The sequence below is a fragment of the Acipenser ruthenus genome, chromosome 1, assembly GCF_902713425.1.
Source record: "Acipenser ruthenus chromosome 1, fAciRut3.2 maternal haplotype, whole genome shotgun sequence".
Lineage (NCBI taxonomy): Eukaryota > Metazoa > Chordata > Actinopteri > Acipenseriformes > Acipenseridae > Acipenser > Acipenser ruthenus.
In genome coordinates, this window is record NC_081189.1 from 33608310 (window position 1) to 33625487 (window position 17178).

The following is a 17178-nucleotide window of genomic DNA, read 5'->3' on the forward strand; positions in this document are numbered from 1 at the left end:
TGCCAATTTTATATAAATGTACAAGTAGAAATGTTTTACAAAAAATCAAGTCCAGTAAACTTTGTAGACTGACTGGTGCATTTACAGTATTTCACAGTAAATAAAGTAAATAAACAACATTTTTCAGATACTGCTTAACTTGATCTATGGCACTGACAAAAATCCCTTTTTTTGAAACTTTAGACTTTCTTTTTGCTTGAATTCATGCAGTACTGTACAGGACACATGTGATCAAGAGAGTGTTCCCTAGCAACATAAAGTCATGGAAAGTTACAAACATGCACCAGTCAAGTAAAATGTACCTTATTTTGTTTGGGGTGATAAATCTAGGCAACCGATGGACAGAGCAGCATGAATACACCATGGGAAACAATCCGGTAACACAACATCATTTTCAGAAAGCAGTAGGTATTAAAGAATAACAGAAGTGTTGGAGGACATGTAGAACAATTACTGCAGAACAAGGGTCTCCAGCCCTGGTCCTGGAGAGCGACTGGGGCTTCTAGTTTTCATGGCAACCAATGATGATGTAAAGACAGCTATAAAACCTCCGGGACCCCTGCTGTAGAAGCACCGTCTTCATTTATTGTTTGCATAGTTTTCCATGGGTGTCTGCTGGGTAGATGTTGTCACATTTGGTGCAGTGGCTGCTGAGTCGATTATGAATTTTGTTTTCAAACACACTTTCCCTCGACAAAGGCATGTTAAGCATACAGAAACGTTGGGAAGTTGGCTCTTTGAGCTAAAACTTATATATAAACGTAAAAGGTGATTTGGCAAGATAGAAGCCCTGCTGCTGTAATTGTGTGTGTGTGTGTGCGCACGTGCGTGTGTGTGTGTTGTTATATATGGTTGGTAGGGAGGGGGCTAAAATCCTCCCTGCCAGAATACATGTGAGAATGTGGTTGGAGCCTTAATTGAATAATTGATTATTAATTAGGCTCCAGCCACATGGTATATAAGGAAGGAGAAATCCTTTGTTTGTGTGGGAGTTTGGTGACAGTGTACAGTAACTTGGTCAGTGAAGGCGAATGCCTAGCCTGACATCAGCATTGTTTTGTTCAAACTTTGTATTTTGGCCTTCGCGTTTCTGAAATTATATGTCTAGACTATGAAAGGCAGAGATCACCTTTTATCATGACAGTGCTTACAGTAAGTAAGAAAATGATTGCAATCTGACAGACAAAAAAGAAAATAACCACAACAGCATGCTGATGTATTTACCTAAAGGTGCCAAATGGTTTATTCTTTTCTGGTTTATTACAGGACCTCATGAAGTTTGTCAACATACAAGTGATAGTCTTCTTTAATTTAACACATCTTCTTAGGTGTTTAAATGATTTTGACAAAGATACACTAACACTATGTACCTCAAATTATATATACTTTTCTTCTTATTATTATTCAAGGTGATATACATGTGTTACAGGGTTACAATGCAAGATTAATATTTAAATACAGTATAGTTTACAGGAAGCGCAAATAATACTACTAAAGTACAATATGAACTAGGATAGTGCATTAGCTGAGAATCCAGTAACGTGATGCATAGTAGGAGGGGTAGATAAATAGATCTACAAGTGCAGTTTAAGCAGGTTTACCCCAATGTGGCTGTTAAACACATGTTCTCCACTAGCCAGCAGAGAAAAGAAAACAGTAGCCCATCATAGTTTATTCTAATATACTTAACTGTTACACACTGCCAGCCTATGTTTAAAAATGCACTGTATATAACACTGATATAGCATTTCGATTTCAAGACCACGTCACTAACATTCTGTGCATAAAATATTTTCTAAACAAAGTTGTTACAGCAGGAAAAAGGCAGACAAAAATCAAGCACATCCTATATAGACTTAATTTGCTAAACTTAAATAAATGAGCAATAAAATATTGATAATAATACAGGAGAAAAGAAGGTGAAAGAGTTTACCTGTGCTGGGGAAACTGCTAGTAGTGTGGTTAATAGCAGATAGGAGTTTATATCTCTGAGGAGCTAGTACTTCTGTTAATATAGGAATGTCGAATCTAGGCTTTGGTTAAAATGTCATTTAGAATTTTAGACAATATTTTGGTTTTTGTTTTACTGAACATTATTATATTATAATGCTACACAACTATATAGGTATAAACCACGACGGGCCGTGCGGTTCTCCCATGACATATATAAAGCCTGGAGTGGTGATAACCACCCCAGAAGTGGTATATATCATTGGAACCGCACAGGCCGAAGTGGTTTATACCACTTACAAAGTTATAACACGGCTAACCGTCATTTTAAATTAAGACAAAACCAGAATTTTTTATTGTGTATACATCTGTAGTGTAATATACTCCCAAATTTCATTTAATTTCATTTAATGTTTGCTTATTAAAAAGAAATTGCACATGCATTGTATTTGTCTAAACTGTGGATCTGTCTTATTATAGAACCTGCTGTAATAAAAGGAAATCTTAATGGACTAAAACATGTATTAAATACTGAAATGACAGGCACACATGGGCATATTTTTCTAATATAAAACAGCAATCATAAATCATTATATCCAGCAAATGTAAAGCTCCCTATAATACCACCGGGCCAGTGGCAGATGGGGGGCAGAAAAAAAGGCAGAGAGCTTGGAGTCCCCTTAAGCCCCCAGCAGCAGTAGAATCTTATTATTGTATTCTGACTGACAACATTGTTAAATGCATTTTCTCCACTAGCCAGCAGAGAAAAGAAAAAAGTAGCCCATCATAGCAGTGTTGAATTGCTCAGTTCACTGGAATCTGCTAACGAGGCTGGCATTTATTAAACTATTCTAAACTTGTGTTAAAGGGTAAGTAGTGTCGCGTGTATTTATTTAATTTGTTTACTGTTTATTTAACTTTTTTTTACGACCAGTGCGACCTCCCAAGGTTTGTTGGTCGTCTTCTCTTTCAGGCAACCAGGGTTACAGTAAGTAACCTAACATTCCCTTTCAATTCGATGACAACCAACAACATACTTATGGGAAAGTATACCAGAGCCGTCGCGAGGGAGACAGAACGGCAGCATATGAGGGATGCGTCAGAACCGCATAACCCAAGGTTAGTGGTTCGAGCGTGCAACCTCAAGGACCCTCGTACCTAATGAAGGATCTATCACATTAAGGTGATAGAACCTAGAGAAAGTATGTGCCGTTTTTTGATACATAAATTGAAAAACAATTGTTATTGTACCGATACAGTTCTTAAATTAGTGACGAATAAAAAATAGCGTTTGTGTGATTGCGTAATTTTAGTGGAAAAAAGACGGAGGGAGGACATGATATACTATACAGGGCATCATGGTGATTGAAGTTCTGCGCTGGTGATGACCTCATAATCGAAAGGAATAGAAAAAGAAAATGCATGATAAAAATAACCAAACCGCCAAAGACAGTATTTACCCACTAAAGCGCAGACAAAATGTATTCCTGTCTGCAAGTTAAATCAGTACTAAAACGATCCAGCACAGCCACCTCGCTTCAACTTGCTGCTTACTTTTTCACGGTTGGAATTTTAGACCCGAATAGCCACGTTCTCTATGTTTTGACTTGGTACTAATAAAATAAATTATTGGATGGGACAAATAATATGACAACGAATGCATACATTGCCTTTATTAAAGTATGCCAGATGCCCTTGTGTAACCAAGTTTTTAGGCTCTTTCTAATCGATTTCAACATCTATATAACTTGGCAAAGCTTTGCCTGAACTTCCAACCAATTCAGTGGGTGCAGAACGTGCAGTCTCAATGTATGGGCAAGTCAACTGCTGGGGGATGCTGCATGCTTGCCTTTAACAGATGACAGCACTCTGTTTTAGTAAGGAAGCAAGTACCACTTTTTTTAGGCTTTATAGTGTTATATACTGTCTACTTAATTTTATTTAATGTTTAAACAGGTCCGCGAAATATCCGTGAAATCATAATTTTATTCCACAACATACCCGTGAAAAATACATAAATTGACCGCGATTTTAAGTAGACCCCTACTCATTTGACATGCTCTTTCCAAAAGACAGACTGAATCGAATAACTGTTTAAAGCTTGTTGTGCCCTACGCGGTGTTACAAATGTGTTCAATCATTTTTAAATAAAACAAAACTTTAAACAAAACACTTTCACCAAAACAAAAGGCCCGTTGGCCAAAACAAACAGGCAAAATATTCTAACAAGTATAGTGCTGGTCCAAATCCAGCATGCGTAGCAATTGTTATTTTTAGATCTTAGTTATGTTCCGCTCTATCTCATTCTCTCCAACTCTCCATAACCCCAGTCAGCAAAAGCTGCTGGTTTTCATAGTGGCCGAGGGATTAACTGGCTATCAATGACCTTGTTTATCCCTCGAACACATTCTGCACATGATTTCTAAAATGAGTGGTCGACAGCCAATTTGTCAATACATGCTGAGCACGCATTCTCACGGGATGTATTTTGGCAGAGATGAGAAGCAAACATCGTCCCTGCAAAACTACATCAAACTATAAGAATAAACACCAATGCATTTCAATAATAACAGTAAATAATAATAATAATAATAATAATAATAATAATATTAATAAACACAGGGGCGAGGTGTACCCATTCACAGGCACAAACACAACAGCTTTGCAAGGGTAAGCATAATCTTTAACCTGGCATACCTGCATTGCATTGCCGTTTGCAAGATAGAAAATAGCAAAAAAGCACCAACTTAAATGTGAAACCAGTTTAACGATATCCTGTCTATGTTTTATTATAAACCATTCCTCCTTTATAGTAAATTACTGTTTGTAATATATAAAAACAAACTGGGTAAGATCTATTTGGCACTTTATGGGCTTGGCTTTAATACAGTAAAAGCAAACCTGTTAAATTTGCAGACGACACAAAAATAGGAGGAGTGGCAAACACTGTTGCAGCACCAAAGGTCATTCAAAATGATCTAGACAACATTCAGAACTAGGCAGACACATGGCAAATTACATTTAATAGAGAAAAGTGTAAAGTGTTGCACACAGGCAATAAAAATGTGCATTATAAATATCATATGGGAGATAGTGAAATTGAAGAAGGGAACTGTCACGTTTTCACTTTTCACGTTCTCTTTTATTATATTATTCGCTCTGCACACACTCTTAACTCAGGGGAGACGTTAAGGAGGACAGAGATGTTTAAAACTCCTAGTGGTTTATGTTCGAGCACTGGACGAGCGGTTTGTCCTTAAAACCTTTTTATTTAATCAAGAAAATCACTCAGACTCATTTATTCAAAGTTTTACGAATCAGAGCAACATCAGCGCTCCTTCGTTTTATTAAAATGCCTTTAATATTGGTTTAGTAGTTTGCGCATACTACCAAAACCCGAAAACATGTAACAATAATTAGCAATCCTAAGTTTATTACAAGCTTCAGCATTTAGTACTTCAATAACATAATACAATTATATGTATTCAGTGCAGCCCTCAGGCTGGTTAAGCACAAAGCCTACAAGCACCCACTGCTATGTTTTAGCACATTCAATATAACACTCTTAATACTAAAACATTGTTTCAAAACCTCATAGCAATATAACCAATAAATGCGAGATACAATAATACCATTAATATGCTTACCTCCTATTATAAGGAAGAGTAGCGTGAACAAAAGAGAAGGACTGTTCTGTAGAGATCTGCAAAGGATGGACCACATAGCTCTGCCCAGCTTGATTGTGGTGGTCTCAATGTGATCGGCCCAGGGTTTTTATACAATTTTCGTCCCATTGAAAGCAATGGGAAACCCCAATTAGATCCAGTCATCAATCTATATTGACAGTCCTTATCTCTTGGCAAACAGTAATCTCTAAAGAAGTTAACCAACTCTTCAGACTCAATTGGAGTCATATGCCAACAAATCAACACTAGCCCATGTTCTCATCCACTCATTCTTGGCCCCCCTCCTTCATCTGAAAAGTTAGGTGAAGCAGAGTTCACAAAATCCCTGCAACCTTGATTCACTACTTAATATGGGTGCATTATAAAAAGGAGTGGTGTTTTAAATATATGCAACACCAATATAAGAAAAGTGGTGTTTTTTGAATATATGCAACACCAATAGTTATATCATAATATAGCAGTTATAGTTATAATGATTATAATTGATTACATGAACTTGGCTTTCAAAAATATATTCCCTCATGTCATCTCACTCTCAAATTAATTCCATTCTTTCCTTACAGGTGTGTGTTTAGCAGGTATTATAGGGAACTTCAATCTTATATCTTTTTAATGTAGAGTTTTCTCCTTATGGAAAACCTAACTATTTTACTGAGCTGTAAAGCTGTAATGTTTTTCTCCTATGGGCCCCTGGTAGCTTGAACTTAATTGACATCCAGATGACCCTGTATGTTTCAGCTATACACATACTGGCTAAAACCAGCTTGCTGGAGACACCTCTTTTCTTGCCAAGTTTAATAGTGATTAATGTTCCCTAGAACTTTCCTTACACCTGTATCTTACGTGCTTGTTCCGCCCGGCAACTAACTATCTTAGGTGCTAAGACCATCCGTTCTAACTCCCTATTTTTGCAGTCCGGCCCGATACTATAAGCCTTCTGATAAAACAATTCCGGCTTCTTCCCACCAAAGAGGCCTTCCAGCAGCTAATATTAATTTCTCCAAGGGCAGGCTGATAGAGAGTTCAAGAAGACAGGTCACATAGAGTTTACTCTCCTAAAACCGATCTCCTGCTTTTATTCTTCATTATTTATTCAATCCTTTTATTTTGTATTTTAAACACAACATATTTTTATGCTGCGTCTTTTAACTTCAGAGTCAAACTAGTACATTACTTCTTATAGCGTATGGCTGCTAACCTTATTACTTTCTGCTAGCAGCAGTATATCCGCAATATTACAATAGGATTTTATTCAATTTTTCTGCTCTCTATTTGTGGTGTATCTTCTGACAATGCTTATTTTCTTAAGTTAGAGTCTGCTTTTACTCTAGGTTGTTCTTACTCAACTACTTATTTTAAAACTGAATTACAAGCAGAAACCTACTCAAAGCGAGGTCTTTTAATCCTTTTCTGTTTTTCTCTTTCCCTTAAGAATACTCCTAACTCCTTTTCCCTTTATATTCAGAAGTTATAATTCTTGAATGTAAGCACACAGTAATTCTTTTCATTGAATTAGGACTCAGTTTTTAACTATGCTCATCTTGATAGAAAACAGCTTCAGGTATGCTATCATATTAAGCAAAGTGAATCATATGATCTTATACATAAAAATTGTTCATAGTATTTCATACTAACAATAATTATCACTACCTATGATTATATGTTACCACAGCAATCTATACCATTTAAAACAAGCATATTAACATACATCTATTAGTACAGCATTATTCTGTAGTCAAGCTGAAAAGTCTTAACAGAGATTTCAGCACTAAATTCTGGGAATCGTGCCAATTTTAATAAGAGACTGCTCAAGGCCGGCCAGTGTATCAAGTTGTCCCAGATTCTGTTATACGGTCTTACAGAGAGAGAGCACTTTACAGTATTTGTTACAGACTAAAGATTATTCAAACATTACAAATGGTTACAGCACATATCATCTCATTAATACATTTCATTTTTAAATCATCCAGTCCATGTCCAATGTTTCAGCTCGTTCCCAGCAGGACTCCACTTCTGTCTTGGGTTCAGCTCGGGTCGGCTCTGCAAACACCACAATACCTATTTTGCTCTACATTATTAGTGGGCAGACTTAATACAACTGAATCTGAATCAATCGAGGAGCCGTGAACTCTAGCCACTGAAATTCTCCATGCAAAGGAATCCAATTTCTTACTACACATAATAACTGGTTCGAGGTCACCCGTGACAGAACTATGAAAAAGACCTAGGAGTTTATGTTGACTCAGAAATGTCTTCATCTATACAATGTGGGGAAGCTATAAAAAAGGCCAACAAGATGCTCGGATATATTGTGAGAAGTGTTGACTTTAAATCAAGTGAAGTAATGTTAAAACGTTACAAGGCATTAGTAAGACCTCACCTAGAATATTGTGTTCAGTTGTGGTCACCTCGTTACAAAAAGGATATTGCTGCTCTAGAAAGAGTGCAAAGAGCAACCAGAATTACAGACAGGCTAAAAGAATTTAATCTATTCAGTCTTGAACAAAGAAGACTACATGGTGATCTGATTCAAGCATTCAAAATCCTAAAAGGTTTTGACAATGTCGACCCAGGGGACTTTTTTGACCTGAAAAAAGAAACAAGGACCAGGGGTCACAAATGGAGATTAGATAAAGGGGCATTCAGAACAGAAAATAGGAGGCACTTTTTTACACAGAGAATTGTGAGGGTATGGAACCAACTCCCCAGTAATGTTGTAGAAGCTGACATCCTGGGATCCTTCAAGAAGCTGCTTGATGAGATTCTGGGATCAATGAGCTACTAAAAACTGTAAAGTGACTGTATCTCTCAGTATGTATTTTGATGAAGTCATTCCGTACCCTAAAAACAAATAGTAAGTACAGTACGTGAGCAGGAAATAGTCAGGTTGTCAAATAATATGAATTGTGAATCTAAAGGTACAGTGCTGTAGCTTATTCTAGTCCAAGGGATCAGTTATGTTTTAACATGACTCATGGGGCACATGTAACAAGATATGTAATTTCCCATACTTAAAAAAAATAATAGTAATAATGGTATATATATATATATATATATATATATATATATATATATATATATATATATATATATATATATATATATATGCTCTCATTGAAAGTTTGTTTTATTTTCAGACTATAACAAAAATGAGCCTGCTGTATAAAGTACACCGGTGTACACACAAGGTATCAGTCTGTATGTATTGATGATGAGTTGTGTTGTGTGTAGGGTTTTTTTTGTGAACACAAATTTTTTTATTGTTTTTATATTTTACAAATAAACAAAGGCAATATACAGATATAAATTCAAATAAATACAATACAGTACGAAAAAAAAGAAAATAAAGTATGTTTTTTATAATAATAGTGTGAACTGATGATACAAAACAGCCTGTTTTCTGACTTCTGTACACAGGATGAGATGTACTGGAATGTTGATTTCTCATATTTTATTTATGATCTATTTAAAATACAATGAAAAAAGGACAGACTGAGTCTGCAACACCTTGTAGAGATTTTGAAGCATGGCAGGACAGGATGACTCACCCTAGGGTGATACACTGAACAGATGCCTTTGAAATTAAACATACAGTACTATAGGCATACTTCAGTTTGAATGATGACTTTGACAGAAATGCCAAGGTTCGTAAATGTATGAAATCACCCACAAATTATTAACATGCTCCAGAGGTGTTTCTGTTATTTTCAAGCAACAGTAATGTGAAATGTAATATTATATGCTGTGGATGATTAGTGAGCTTAAAAATGTACAGAGAATTTAAATAATAACCAATTTAGTTAAAGTGATTACAATTTCACGCTACAATTATGAATTTTTTAGTCGTAGGTAGGGGTGTAGTGCTGGGGGGTCGTGGGGGAGCACTGCCCCCCCACTTCTCTTGGGCAGGGAGGGCACCGCTTCGGTACTTCACATGTAGAATAATTAACTGTTTTGCTCCTGTTGTTAATATATGGAGATATACATGTGTATAACCCATACAAATAATCAAAGAATACAATAACCATAAGAAACCCTTGAGAAATAAATAATGAAAAAAGTTTGAATATAGCGTGCCTGATCTGGAACAACAGGTGTGAATAATGTTGAGAGGTGAAGGGAACTTGTATCAACGCTGTGCTGAGGTGTCAGCGTTTTACAATTAGATGTAATAATTGGAACAGTTCTTATTTTTAGACCCATATATAAGAAATAATGTAGATAAAATAAGCTTAATGTTTATTTAAAAGATAAAACTCAATTGCAACAAACAAAGGGAACCTGTGGCATTACACACCTTTTTTTGCAAACGGATACACTTCTGTTTCAAAACCTCAGTCTCATTAGCTCTTAAGTGGCTATAACAGGACAGTGAAATAAGTTGATTCTGGACCAAACCATTCAGTATACGAGAAGGGGGAGTGGGGGAGTGTTACGCATAGGATTAATAATAATAATAATAATAATAATAATAATAATGACCGCGTTTTAATCATGTGTGTTACTGTATGAAACTGGTTGTGAAAATATATACAGTATTTGTTTATTTATTTATCTTTAATATAAATAGCTGCAAGTCTAGTTGCTGAACAATAATACCTCAATATCTGATTGTGTGAATTTGTAATTAATCGGTACACTTGTTAGCCCTTCCTTGTTTGTTTATTTATTGCACTTTTTGCTGCATTACAGCCCTTCATTAATTATTTTCTTTATTTTAAGTTTCTAGGGCATTTTGTTAATGGCACGTGTGCAAGACACAAGCCTAAAGTGAAGTTTTATTTGTTGCTGTTCTTGTTCTACATTTCTTATATGCAACTGTTCATTTTAAACTACTTTTTTACACAACAGTACGCACACATGTTTAGTCACCGTCACAACTTTTTGCAAGAAACTGGGGTTCCCGTATTCTGCTGGTGTTAATATACCTCTCTGCACTTACAAGCTTTTGTGTTCGATCAAATTGTTACCGTCCTTCTCGCACTTCAGTCATGTCGCATTTGTAAATATTGACGCTTGTTTTTAAAGGGAAATGCAGCATTTCTGTGCCTAACCCCTAAAAAACAGTTGTCAGAATGTTTTTTTGTTGTTGCATTTGTAACCATTTTAGTCGCAGTCTGGACATTATTAGTATTTGTATGAGTGAATTGAACTACGGTGGTTTGTTGCTTGTTTCACATTATTACGTTGTCACTTATGTTTTCTTTGGTAATTTATTTTTGCAAGCACGATTGATAAATTGTATGTTTTGTTTTTTTGCACGATTTGAGAGGTTTTCTTCCACCCAGAAGACTTCCCTAGGAGGTGAAAGCAGTTGCCAGCTGTAAATAAAAAGAGCAGATGCAGCACACAAAAAGAGAGAGCATTGACAGAGATAATACAGACAGCATGGAGGGAGATACTACAGACAGCATGGAGGGAGATAATACGGACAGCATGGAGGGAGATAATACGGACAGAAGAAATCTAGATAGAACGTTTGATGAAGTTAGCTGGGAGGCGTAAATTGTTGGATAGGAGGATCCAGCAGAGAACCAGGTTCGACTTCTTTTGTTGAGTGGCACCAGCAAGGGTTGAACAGGCGCATTGGATTAAACAGACCCGCTGGCTGGGGGAGGTGAGGACCAGGGCTGGAGGTGGAGGAATTGTAAGAGATGCCAACAGGACCTGATTGAGCAGAGTGGGCGTGGACGGGACCTGAACTTCACAGTATTGGCTTATATTCCTTAAAAGTCAGTAATTGTTTCGCTTGTGAACCTGACTGCTTGATTTAGATAAACAACAACACCTATTATAGTTTCCATTCCATTTTTTCTGTAAGAAGTATATTTATTTGTTGGCTAGCGTGTTTGTTGGTTTTTAACCTTTTTAACTTTTTATTAGATAGCTAAAAAGTATTGAAAACTTGATTAATGGCACCGTGGTAATGGTTAATTATCCCCTTTTTTAAGTTATTTTATGATAGCCTATAGGGGAGCTGTTCAATAAACTTATCACTGCACTCTTGTGGGACCGCAAGGTGAGAGTCTGTATCCAAGGATTAATGCACTGTATTTTGTTCTCTTCTACTTTTGAGGGGGAAATCAGTATTGGAAGCACACAGCCCCGCCTAATAGAACCCCCAGCACCTGTTTGGACTACCTCCCTGGACTGCTGCACACTATTGTGGGGGGGCAAATCCACTTGGTGATCGTGTGGGAGATTTTGGTTTTGGGGCAAATCCACTTGGTGATCGTGTGGGAGATTTTGGTTTTGGGGCACGTGTAGTCTGTAGGCTGGGTTCAGTGGAGGAGTGGCGTCCCCTGGTGTGGGAAGTAAGATTGATGATACCAAAACTAGGAGTAGGCGACTACTTCCACATCCTCCATTGACTCACTGGCCAGGGCGAGTGACAAGAAATAGTAGGAGGTGTAAATGTAGAGGATACTTGTTAGTTAATTGCTGTTATCTACCAGTGTGCTATAAAGAAAATTTGTACGATACTTACCTTTGGTGTCGTCTTTGCGGAGAGCGGGTTAGGTGTTGTTCCCCTCTGTCGATGTTCGAACCTGTGTGCTGAAAGTATAGTATGAATCAATAATTAAGAACTCTTTATTTTCTATAAACATAAAGTGGCGTAGTCGGTACTACTGGTTTGGGGGAGATCCTTTGTTGTGGGTCTTCACTGCTCCTGTTTAACTCTTTCATAATTTATATATTTCCTTTTACAGCCGATCGGTAGCGGTGCCGTCGCACATATATAGCACAGTAGTAAGATCAAATGCATACCTGGTGCACTTTCTTTTTACGTTAGCCTATTGTCTACCAGTAACACAAAATAAATCAAGCTGCATTGTTCACATACTGTAAAATGCGGAGACAATAAAACATGATGTTAAATTGAAAATAAACTATTTTAGCGCATTTTCTTTTACCACAGCCTACTTAGTACACAATTAACACAAAATAGATCATGGTGCCGCATTAACACATAGCCTACCTCCTACTTTTGTTTTCTGTTGGTATGAGCCCAACTGTCTTTTCTTTGCAAAAAGCAATTAAAGGCTTCAAATGCAATAAAGTCTAACTGAAAGCAAAACATATTTTCTGTGGCTCAACTGACACATTGTCACCCTGTTACAATGCCCTCTTTGATGCATTTCCATATCTGAGTCATATCACTACCACTCACTCACAACAGTGGGATGTTACTGGAAGATATTGCCCAAAATGACAACTCATGGCATATGGAAAGACCTTTCATAACAGACTGTGCTTTATTACTGGAAACCACCAACCTTACAGTGCCCTGCTGCTATTACAATGTATCAATCTTTAACTGCATACATAACTATATTCAGAAGTAAAACTAAGAAATGCTAAAGGCATTAGCAAAAACAATGGTCTACTTGACTTTATATTATTTAAGTAATCTTATCTCAGGAATTGATTAGTTTTCTTCTATTTACTATTGAGTGGAGATGAACAGTAGAAAATGTGCCTAATAAAAATCAGTGATCAAACAAAAATATCCTTTGATTTGAATGCTGCTTCCATTAATGCTCTCATTGAAAGTCTTCATGTGTGATTTTAGGAAGCTGGGTTAGTTATTTGAGCCCTTGTTAAGTAATGTATAGCATTACATGAAACAAGGCAAACAAACTGGTTTGTGTTTGATGTGAACATGTTTAATGAAGATGTCCACGCTGTGTGAATCACCTCACCGGACACAGCATGCAGGTTCTATAGTATCATAATAATACAAAAACAGTATATTCTTTGTATTTCTTTCTTTACTTTTAATGATCAGATGGAGTCCTGGCTAGCCCCCAGCCCCAGCCCCCAGCCCCCTCCCCCCAGCTCCGTCTATCACCTTGTAAACCAAAGTAGGACTTGAAGCATGCAAATCTTCAGACTTCAGCATGCCAATGTTTATTTGTGGTTTGTGTGCTAAGATACAAAAATCTTCTATGGCTTAAGAATGCAACTTTCATATTCACAGTTCATGAAACATATTTAACTGAAAAGAGACGAATGGCCAATACAGTGTTTTGTTTATAGCAGTTCTTTTCATTTTTATTCTTAAATTCATGGATGTCTTTAACTGAGTGAAAGACAGAGCCACCTTGAATAAACAACATGTCACTTTTCAGGTTTATCACTTTATATGGCAAAAAAATAAACCAAATAAAAAAACAGCCAGTTTAAATTGAGTATATATAGAGTATATAGTATCAATATACTGTGTGTCCCTTCATTTTTCTTTTTTTTGTTGTTGTTGTTTTTCTAATACTTTGAGGCATTGTTTTAAGCTTATAGACACAATGTTAGCATTAAAATAATTTGAAGTAACTCTCCCCCACAATTGTAAACAGTGGCTCTGTATTAATCATGGCAGTTTCAAAACTGATGCTATAATGTTGTTTCTTGGCGGCAGAAGCAGAGACAGCAAACCTGTGCAAACAAAGATTGAACCATTAGTAATTGTTGCTATCTTAATCACTGTGCACAAGCCAGAGTGCAATAGATCATTGCTGCACAGATTAACCTCATGAACACCGAGGCCTGCTGGAGCCAATAGTGTGCTGCTTGAATACATGTTTAGGGTTATCAACATGTGTGTAACATTCTAGAGTCAAATGATTGTTATCTAATCTTGTGAATGAAACTAATGGTTACTAATGCAGTAATAAACCAGTGCATGTGTGTTTCTGTTTTTAATTAAGGCTGGTCACCTTCTCACAAACGTTTGAATAAAGAAAATGATCCTATAAGATCGGTGTTGAATAATTCAATTTAATTCTGAAGGACTATAACTCTTTCAGCACTAAGTAACTTTACAGAAGGACTGCCCAAGTACTGGGTGATTAGAAAGTAAGTTTACCACATAATGAATTAAATGGCTTCAGACTGAAAAATTAATGTTTTAGTGGAGTTCACTTTCTTGTGCTGTAAAAGCTGTCTACAGTTTTAAGTGGAGTCTTTCTTATAAGAAATCTGTATATAGGTCTGTTGAAAGAGGACCCTCGTTGATAAAATAAAATAAATAAATAAAAAAAAAATAAAGTAACAAAGAGGGCGTATAAATTTGCTTTGAAATGTAATTACATGTGTCAAGGTTTTTTGTAAAAATCCTCTGCAGGATATTAGCAAGCAGTCAAATTCAGGTGAATGTTTGAATGCAGATGGTGGAAGACACACTCTTAGAATACCTCTGCATATGACAACATTGTTAACTGAGCTGAGCTCCAGGTTGAGTGCATGTCCTAAAAGTTGTCCTTAAAAGTTGTCACTTGAAGACCAAAATATAGTGCAATTCCGTATCAATATTAAGGACAAAGAAAGTGACAATACCTATAAACCTGGACAGACCACAAGGACCGGATTCTCAGGAAAGGTTGAAAATTGAGAAGACTTTCATATATCCAGGATTTGACAAGATTCCAGAATTAAATGATATCATGCTGATTAAGGTATGAAGTACTATTTCCCTGCAACTTTTAACAGATCACAGTCTATTTTAATGTTCTAAACAGCATTGCCATCCTTTGCACCTGCTGGTGTTTCCCCCAGATGTGATTTCTTCACCCATTTATTAACATTACTGCATACAATCAATACACAGAGAAATGAGATAATCAGATTTTAGGATATTAAGATGTGCCAGGGTTTAGATTATTTAAAATAGACACATTTGTGTTTTCAATTTTAGTACTTGTATCTTATGCATATTTCTCAGGCAATTACTTATTTCCAATGTAAACAATTGCTCCTCTTTAAAGAATATGCAGACAAACGTATATACAAAATAACCCTTTCCAACTTAGACTAACTTAAGAGAACCCTGCTAGTTACATAAATAGTACAGAATATTACATAATGCAATTCACAAATCAGATGTATTCCCGGTTAAGCCATGTTGACAGTACATTAATATTCACAAATTGATTTATTTTGATCAGTGAAATAAAGTGGAAGCATTGTACTGTTAAAAGAAAATACGTAAAAATAAAACACCTGCCCAATTTGTGGATTACAGAAAGGTGTCAATTAGAAAAACACATAAGCAACCACACAAATAACATCTTTTCTATCTTCATTTCAACAGTTGAAAAGAAAAGTAAAACTGAACAAAAAGATTTCGACTCTGAGTCTTCCAAAGTCTGGGAAAGACATCAAGCCTGGAGTGAAGTGCAAAGTTGCTGGATGGGGAGCAGCTGTCAACAAGGCCCCTAAAGGATCAGACACACTTAAAGTAGCAGAGGTGACAGGAAAGTCTGCAACAGCGAGAATGATTACAATGGGACTCCTACAATAACTAAGGACATGTTATGCACTGGTGATAAAATAGGAAAAAAAGATGCATGCAGTGTAAGTAAACTTCCTGTCCAGTTTCCTGTTAATAAACCTCATATGTTAGAAATATACCTATCAAAATTGTAGTAAGTTTTATAAGGATATGTTTACCATGACTTTCGGCACCCAGAGTTGAACGTTCTTTTCTGATGTCATCACACCATCATTGTGCTGTGCCTTTCTAGATTTTGGTAATGTGCATTCTATGTGTGTAATGCCTGGAGGGGATAGGCCAGTGCCAGTCTGGCTTGATTAAAAACATTCTATTTGTCAAAATGTGTCAAATTCCAGACAACAATTATTTTAACTTTATGTTCATATTGCAGTGACGCAGTCATGCTGATGGCACAATTCATATATCATTTAGCTACAAAATAAACTTCAATGGAATTAGTTACTTTAGCACAGTGAAGTCTATTTTGGAGAATTAGCCAGCTCTTCGTGGTCTAACACTCTATCGACTTGATCGTCCAAAGGTTTCTTTTTTTCATTTATGCTTGTGCATCATACATGTTGACTAATATAAATGGCTGTAAGGACTATGTATTATCCTTAGCATCTCAGTGTAATATAAAAAGTACTGTAGATTGACTGGCCTTAGCTTTTCAGAGCTGTAAAGATCAGAATCCAAACTGGTATTGATGTTGCCTTCATTTAAATGATATAATTCAAAGATATAAATATACAAGATGGATTTTTAGGAAGTTAGGCTTTCTTCACAAAACATGTTTTACACAATATTGTTGACATGTATTTTCCTGCTTGCTTGTTTCAGGGAGACTCTGGTGGTCCACTCATTTGTAAAAATACATTCAGAGCAATTGTCTCTGGTGGAAAAAAATGTGGAGACCCAGAAAAGCCTGGTGTTTACACACTTCTGTCAGATAAATATCTACCCTGGATTTCCAAGACTATCCAAGCAAATGCTAACATTACAAAGTAAAAACAAAGGATATTAAAGGACAAAGGTGTAGAATATTTACCAATAGTTTATGTTAAGTTTAAAAACTTTACTTTTTTTTTTCAAAAGTAGTTTTTTGTAATGTTTTTTACTGTTCACTTAGCAATAAGGTAGTTTGGCTTTTGTAGTTCAGAATATATTATAATATAGTTTTTGCAATTAACTTTACATTACTGAGGTGAAAATAACAGGAAATTAATTGTGTTAACTGTGGTTAGAAGACATCTATCCACTCTCTTTTTCACA

General features: G+C 36.2%; 1 pseudogene; it reads left to right on the forward strand.

The window, feature by feature from the left end:
* Window positions 1-13425: 13425 nt before the first annotated feature.
* Window positions 13426-16914, forward strand: LOC131701642 (granzyme K-like; annotated as a pseudogene).
* Window positions 16915-17178: the final 264 nt, after the last annotated feature.